We start from the raw sequence: 8,978 nt of genomic DNA, 5'->3' as shown, positions 1-8,978 counted from the left end.
TACCCCAGCTATTTTTTCTCTAAAAACCTTTATTTTCGACGCACATGCACGAAGGCCAACTTGTATAGACACGATGTAAACCACTTTACGCACTGTTCTGAGAATTACTATAACTTTGTAATTTAATCATGTTCACATATAATTTTCAAAAACACAAGTTCTCTTTATTCTGCTACAAAATCTATAATGAACTGCATTAAAATGATATTTTGTTATAAATTTAACACCAAAACCACAGAGTGGTAAACGCAAACTCTTTAAATTCATGACGTCATTTTGTGTTTGCCTAATCGTGATGACGTCATATGTAGTACCGACAACGACATTGGTTTGTAATCGTCAAATTGTCCAATAGTATTGTTCCTTAGATCAATGCAGAATATTTCTCACTGAGAAAATATGGAAAATAGTTTTCCTGTTATGAGTGACCGCTGAGGTAATAATTATTTCTGAGTGGACAATTTGACGCTTACAAACCAATGACTTCATGTAGTTTAAAGAGTTTGCGTTTATGACTCTCTGTTTTTGGTGTTAAATTTATAACAAAATGTCATTTTAATGCAATTTATTATAGATTTTTTGTAGCAGACTAAAACGAACTTTTGTTTTTGGAAATTATGTATGAATGTGATTAAATTACAAAGCTATAGCAATTCTCAGAACAGTGCGTAAAGTGGTTTATATCGTTTCTATACAGGTTGGCCTTCGCGCATGTGCATCAAAAATAAAGGCTTTTATAGAAAAAATAACTTTGGTTATAAATAGAATAACAAACTCGGTACCAATTATTATTAAATTTATGTCCCTCGTGAAATAATTTTCATTTGTCGCTAAAGCTGAAAATTATTTCACTCGGGACATAAATTTAATAATAATTGGTAACTCGTTTATTATCCTCTATACAGTATACAGGTAGTAGCAGCTAACATTAGACGGATCGGGTGGTATATCGCGATGGTTGGATCGACCTATATACATTACACCGATTGGCCTGCATTGTATGTTTTTGCACAGTATGTGTATGTGGTGTGCTAATATACTTGTATACAAGTTTAAAGTTTGTTTTGTTTAACGAAACCACTAGAGCACATTGATTTATTAATCACTGACTACTGGGTGTCAAACGTTTGGTAATTTTGACATACATGTATAGACTTACAGAGGAAATCCGCTATATTTCCTCCATTAGTACAAAGAGATAACAGGATAACACATACCACAAAATTTAATATACCAGTCTTTGTGCACTAGCTTGAACGAGAAATAGACAAATTAGGTCACCAACGAGGATCGATCCCAGACCGACCACTCATCAAGCGAATGCTTTACCACTGTGCTATGTAACGCCCTAATAAACTTGTAGGTTAAAGCATTAAACATACTGAACTGAACTGACTTGAGGAATGTATCATTTCCAAAGGACTAGGTCAGGCGAGGTATCATATCAGAAACACGCAACTTCTAGTAATCGAGCTCTGTATTTAAATTAAGGTCGGAGGGCGACATCGGTTTACCAACCAAATTGTAATTAATACGTCATGCGTGTACAGCGCTCTTATAAGCAGTACAGAAATTGATACTAGGCAGTTATACCGATATACCTACACATTTTTATGTTTGTGTGTGTGTGTGTGTGTGTGTGTGTGTGTCTATGACTGTGTTTATGTGTGTGTGCGCGTCCCTGTGTACGTGTCCGTCCCTATGTACGTGTGCGTCCCTGTGTACGTGCGTATGTGTGTGTGCGTGCGTATGTGTGTGCGTCCATGTGTACGTGTGTGTGTACGTGCGTGTGTCCCTGTGTACGTGCGTCCCGGTGTACGTGTGCGTGTGCGTGCGTGACTGTGTGCGTGACTGTGTGCGTGTGTTTGAGTGTGTGTGTGTGTCTGTGTCTGAGTGTGTGCGTGTGCGTGTCTGAATGTGTGTGTGTCTGTGCCTGTATCTGTGTTTGTTTGTGTGTGTGTGTGTGTTTGTGTGTTTGTGTGTGTCTATTTGTGTGTGTGTGTGTGTGTGTGTTTGTGTGTCTGTTTGTGTGCGAGTGTGTGTTTGTTTGTGTGTTTGTGTGTGTATGTGTGTGTGTCTGTTGTGTGTATGTGTGTGTGTGTGTGTGTGTGTGTTTGTGTGTGTGTCTGTATGTGTGTGTGTGTGTGTTTGTGTGTATATTTGTGTGTGTGTTTGTGTGTGTTTGTTTGTGTGTGTCTGTGTTTGTGTGTGTGTGTTTGTGCGTGTGTGTGTGTGTGTTTGTGTGTTTGTGCGTCTGTTTGTGTGTGTGTGTGTGTGTGTCTGTTTTTTGTGTATGTGTGTGTGTGTTTGTATGTGTTTGTGTGTGTCTGTTTGTGTGTGTGTGTGTGTGTGTGTTTGTGTGTGCGTGTGTCTGTGTGTGTGTTTGTGTGTCGGTTTTGTGTGTGTGTGTGTGTGTGTTTGTGTGTGTGTGTCTGTTTGTGTGTGTATGTGTGTGTGTATTTGTGTGTGCGTGTGTCGGTTTGTGTGTGTGTGTGTGTGTGTGTGTTTGTGTGTGTGTGTGTGTGTGTGTGTGTCTGTTTGTGTGTATGTGTGTGTGTGTGTGTGTTTGTGCGCGCGTGCGTGTGTGTCAGGTTTCACTAATACGTACTAAGATGTTAACGCACAGACGCTTTACAAATTGCATCATGCCGTTGATGGGACTCGAACCTTAGGCACCGAACCGCCCGCAGTTCGGAAACTACCACGGTAACGACTGGGTCATCGATACATTCTTACATTAGCTCAGAAGACTTTAATCGTTATATAACCAGGTATTACGAATATCGAAAGGTTTGTTTTATTTAACGACACTACTAGAGCTTATTTCATTTAGTAGTGATGGGCTATTGGATGTCAAACATTTGATAGTTTTGAAGTATAATCATAGAGAGGAAGTCCTCTACATTGTGTCCATTAGTGGCAAGGAATCTTTGATATACACCATCCTACAGATAGAATAGCACATACCACGGCCTTTGATATACACCATCCTACAGATAGAATAGCACATACCACGGCCTTTGATATACACCATCCTACAGATAGAATAGCACATACCACGGCCTTTGATATACACCATCCTACAGATAGAATAGCACATACCACGGCCTTTGATATACCAGTCGTGGTGCATTGGCTGGGATGACCGACGGGGATCGATCCTAGATTGAGCGCGCATCCTGGTAATGCTCTACGACTGGACTACATAGCGGCATTTTATTTATTTATTTATTTATTTATGTGTACCGGTTGTACTGCTTTACGTGTGACAGTTGTAAAACTCGCCGTAATTCACTACAGTTAATCTTAGCTACGATTCTTTCGTGGAAAGAGGCTCCGGTAAGTACATAAACTTATATATCGTCAATCTTCTTAAAACATCATCAACAACAGCAGCAAAAACTAAATCCTCTCCGCAAAAAACAAAGCTACGATCCCCCCCCCCCCCAAAAAAAAAACAACAAACAAAAAAAACAACACACAAATAAAAAAAAAAACAAAAAAAACCCCGCTACACCCCCAAAAAACCCAATACCGCAAGCAAAAAACCCAACAAATTATGCGAAAAATGTCCGTAATCCCTTAGCAACAAACAACTGTGTACATGTCTAGTGTCTAATTCACAACGTTCTCATAATCGCAAGTCTTTGTACATTGTAGCTGGGGTGTCGTTAAACATTTATTCTATTATATTGTATTGTACATTGTAGGAGCGGAACGTAGCCCAGTGGTAAAGCGCTCGCTTGATGGGATCAATCCCTATCGGTGGGCCCACTGGGCTATTTGTCTCTGTAGCCGGTGCATTACGGTTGGCCCACTGGGCTATTTGTCTCTGTAGCCGGTGCATTACGGTTGGCCCACTGGGCTATTTGTGTCTGTAGCCGGTGCATTACGGTTGGCCCACTGGGCTATTTGTGTCTGTAGCCGGTGCATTACGGTTGGCCCACTGGGCTATTTGTGTCTGTAGCCGGTGCATTACAGTTGGCCCACTGGGCTATTTGTGTCTGTAGCCGGTGCATTACGGTTGGCCCACTTGGCTATTTGTGTCTGTAGCCGGTGCATTACGGTTGGCCCACTGGGCTATTTGTGTCTGTAGCCGGTGCATTACGGCTAGTATATCAAAGTCCGTGGTATGTGCTTTGTTTTCTGTGTGATGATGCATATAAAATATCCCTTGCTACTAATGGGAAAGTATAGCGTGTTGCAGCAATAACACTATATTATGTCAGAATTACTAAATGTTTGACGTCCAATAGCCGATGATTAATAATCCAATGTGCCCTAGTAGTGTTGTTAAACAAAACAGACTTTTAACTTTAGGTCCCACATAATTTGTACAGGAAATCCGCGAAGCTCTTCGTCAGTTTAGTTTCGAAACGATGATGATGATAACTAGTTTAACGTGCTCATATACCACTAGGGTTTCGAACACGCCCATCCTGGCATGACTCGGGATGGAGGGGGGGGGGGGGGGGGCGGTAAAAATGGGCAGAATTTTAAAAATAGCAATTAGTAAAAAAGTTAATAGATTAAAGAAAAAGAAGAAAAAGGTTACAAGCCAAAAATAAAAAAGAATTGACTGCTCGGCCGAATATTTATATAATTTGGAGCATTTTAGGACAGTCCAAAATTAAATAAGAGAAAGAAGAGAGGATCGGACTATTTAATAATATTAAAAAAGAGAAGTAATTTCGACATAAAATTTTTAACGCAGATCTAAACGTTTAAAGTCCGATCGATATATCCACGCGAGTGGCCTCGTTAAGGCCGTTTGGGTGCACAGCTTAAAGGGACGAGATGGGTTGCATCCCGTCAAGAAAACCCCTAGATTGACAGTCGATAGACGTTGAAGGTGTAGTGCTGTGCTGAAATACAGATCTTGAGAAGCCGGATCTGTCTGAACGAGTAGAGTATCAGACTAGGGTATAATCCAGTCGTCATGGGTTGGTATAGTGGTGCGGACGGGCCCGACTCCGGAGGATACGAGATGGTATCACTATAAAATAATGTAAAGTCTAGAAAAAGAGTAGTAGGGCCCGACCCCGCTTCCTATTTCTTCTTAGAGTGGGGCGGTCAATCTTCCAGTGCTGCTAGGACAGGCTCGGACATGTAGAAACTAAACGCGAACAACCGTGGCGTTCTGCAGAATGGCCGTCATACGAGTCACGAAAAAACAAGTCAACATAGTCAGACGGAGAAAAACATGGAGGCGAGGAATCTCGCTTAAAAAGAATCCAACCTGGTGGTGCAGACTGTCGAAACGAGAAGCGTTCCAGCGTTCAATCAGTTCCAATGGCCGCATACATCCCAGTAGAAAACTTCATTTCGCTGACAAAAACAACGAAATGAAGGACCCCCAAGTCGAGCACACGAAAGCACGTGCAGTGTGCACAAGCGAAACAAACACGTCTTACCTCGTGGAGCTCCAGACTGGGAATCCGTTTCGAAACGATAATTTCTGGATACGTCAACATTGAGAGTTATCTCCCAGTTCGATAGGCGTCGGAAGGTTTCCCGCGATTCTTTAGAGGCGACCATCATATATTAATTCGTCTCTTGGGCAATTCCATGACTTGAGGGAAAGGAGGGGTGAAATTAAACTGAACATTCTTTTTAACAGAGAGGACTTTTATATTTTTCTAACATCAACACATATTACATAATTGCAAAGCTAAATCCTACCCAAACACAGGAAGTTTTAGCCATCTAGATTCCTAACAGCAAACTGGCTTTGACAATTCATGTTAATTAATATATAGGCATCACTTTAAAGAATACAGCCATTTAAAATAGTCTTTGAAAGTACGTAGCCGAACTTTAAAATTTGAAGTAATGTGCTCGATCAGGGTAACGTCCGTCACAAAAAAAAAAAAAAAAAAAAATAATAATAAAAAAAAAAAAAAAAAAAAAAAAAAAAATGAATTGTTTAAATGAGAAGAAAATCCGAAGATGTATTACTTGTCCTTTGTAATTATCTTAGTACTAGCCAAGGTAAAGATAATAAATATGTCAATCAGTCTTGAAATTATGGGACTTGAATTTGGGAGAAAACAGGAAACTGTAAAATCCGTCTTATGTATCGTCCGTGACATGAAAAAGTGGATTCTGTAACATCCTCATGAAAAGTATTAATTTAGGATCTTCAGAACAAAAGCGGGTTTAATTATTTAGTACCGGTACATCAACGTATTATCCTGAGGTGTCTGCCCTAGAAACATTTATGTGTGTTCCTCCAAACAAAATAAACACACATCCTACTTTTTGTTTAACCCCCCCACCCCACCCAAAAAAAAAACCCCCAACAACAAACCAACAAAAAACCCCCACAAAAAACCAGCAACAAAAAACCCAAAACAAAAACAACAACAAAAAACAAACAAAACACACACACAAACAAACAAATAAAAAACCAAACGAAGACCCCCCCCCCAACCCCCAAACAAACAAAAACAACAACACCATCTTGCCTTCAGTTTTAAATATAAAGCGTTATCGGGATAAATACATAGCTAAATTATTTCAAGAAATAATAAATTCGTATGTATAAAATTATTTTTGACAAAACCTGATACTGAGATACCACACAACTTTGTTAAAATAATGCATTGGTTATAGATATATTCATATTCTAAGCACGAACATGAAAATAAATTAGGAATTTTAATAATGTAAAAATTATTTATTTGCCAAATATTTAAAAAACATATTTCAAACTGAGGATAGTTCCTTTTACCCTTTTCATATCCTGAACTATTTTTAAGACAATTCGAATTTTATTTTCATCAAAAATAAAGGTATGTACTCATGAAAAAGATAGAAAGAAAGAAAGAAATGTTTTATTTAACGACGCACTCAACACATTTTATTTATGGTTATATGGCGTCAGACATATGGTTAAGGACCACACAGATTTTGAGAGGAAACCCGCTATCACCACTACATTGGTTACTCTTTCCGATTAGCAGCAAGGGATCTTTTATTTGCGCTTCCCACAGGCAGGATAGCACAAACCATGGCCTTTGTTGAACCAGTTATGGATCACTGGTCGGTGCAAGTGGTTTACACCTACCCATTGAGCCTTGCGGAGCACTCACTCAGGGTTTGGAGTCGGTATCTGGATTACAAATCCCATGCCTCGACTGGGATCCGAACCCATTACCTACCAGCCTGTAGACCGATGGCCTAACCACGACGCCACCGAGGCCGGTGAAAAAGACAGAGCATGGCAACTTTACGACAGCTAGTGTCGTGCAAACCTAAACTGGTGGGTTGTCAAACACGTACACTGATAACTCTTTCCTCAAGAAGGAAGGGTTTTATTTAACAACACACTCAACACATTTTATTTACGGTTATATGACACCAGACATATGGTTAAGGACCAAACAGATATAGAGAGAGGAAACACTCTGTCGCCACTTCATGGGCTACTCTTTTTAATTAGCAGCAAGGGATCTTTTATATATAACCCACAAACAGGATAGTACACACCACGGTCTTTGTTACACCAGTTATGGAGCACTGGCTGGAAAGAGAAATAGTCCAATGTGCCCACCGACGGGAATCGATCCTTGGCCGACCGCGCATCAAGCGAGCGCTTTACTACTGGGCTACGTCCCGCCCTTTACCACAGATAGTGTCGTGCAAACCAAAGCTGTTACTGATGGGTCGTTAAACACGTGTAATAATAACTCTTTCCTGAAGAGGTACTGTAAAACAGATTCGTAATGGCAATCACAAAGTGAGCATTATGTACGAAGTTAGTACTACCGGAAAATGGCCATCCAAACAGGGCAAGTTCTTCTATATCAGAGTGAAGATGACAACAAAGCTACCACCACACATCATTGCCGAATACAAGGATGATTGGAGTGGGATGGAGGTGAGGAGCAAGATTCTCCAGTTTTCAATAACCACAGATTTTTGATAGACCTATTAAAGGGACAGACCCCAGTTTTTAAACACGCAAGCATATGTTTCACTATTAGAGCCGTTTATGATCACTGAAATCAACATTACTTACATTTTATTGTTTAGATTATCCATTTCCGTACATCCGAAGTGTTTCTGGTCATCCTGGTGTTTCCAATACCACAAAATGCATTTTTCATATTTTAAAAAACGCACGTGCATTTGAGAAGTAACGATTATGGAGTCGCGTTTTAGTCTATTTTTTTTAGGGTATTTCAACGTCACAGACTCTCGTTTCACTCTGTTGTATCCAAATTTGTTGAAATTATGGTCTAGGTGAAAAATATGCCTTAGTGTTTAAAACCTAGGGACCGGCCTCGGTGGCGTCGTGGTTAGGCCATCGGTCTACACACTCGGTGAGTGAGGGAGAGAGAGAGAGAGAAAGAGAGAGAGAGAGAGAGAGAGAGAGAGAGAGAGAGAGAGAGAGAGAGAGAGAGAGAGAGAGAGAGAGAGAGAGAGAGAGAGAGAGAGAGAGAGAGAGAGAGAGAGAGAGAGAGAGAGAGCGGGGAGAGGGGGAGTTTCAGAGAGAGAGAGAGACGAAGAGAAAAAGAGAGCCAGACAGACAGGCAGAGAAACACACACACACACAACACACACACACACACACACACACACACACACACACACACACACACACACACACACACACACATACATACATCTAATGCTTCTACAACGAATGTATCCATCCGACATGTTAACTAACAGATTAAACGCCAAACCGTAACGATGACTATCAATTTATTAATGAAATCATATACCACGAAGAGACAAAGGAAATCAGCGACAACGTGAAAACATAGTTCTTTTGAGGAGCAGAGGTATTCGCTTCTGTTCCGTTCCATGGTGTTATGTCTGAAATATATAAACACTTATCACATGGCTGGTTTTTTGCCCGAATTATACGAAAATGTCCGAATCTGGATAACAACATTTATTCATATTAGCATTACTACCAAACAGCTATATAGTGTTGAGGGTAGAATGATGGAAATACATGGTGTTGA

Source organism: Gigantopelta aegis, chromosome 7, assembly GCF_016097555.1.
Source record: "Gigantopelta aegis isolate Gae_Host chromosome 7, Gae_host_genome, whole genome shotgun sequence".
NCBI lineage: Eukaryota > Metazoa > Mollusca > Gastropoda > Neomphalida > Peltospiridae > Gigantopelta > Gigantopelta aegis.
This window is presented reverse-complemented; position numbering follows the sequence as displayed.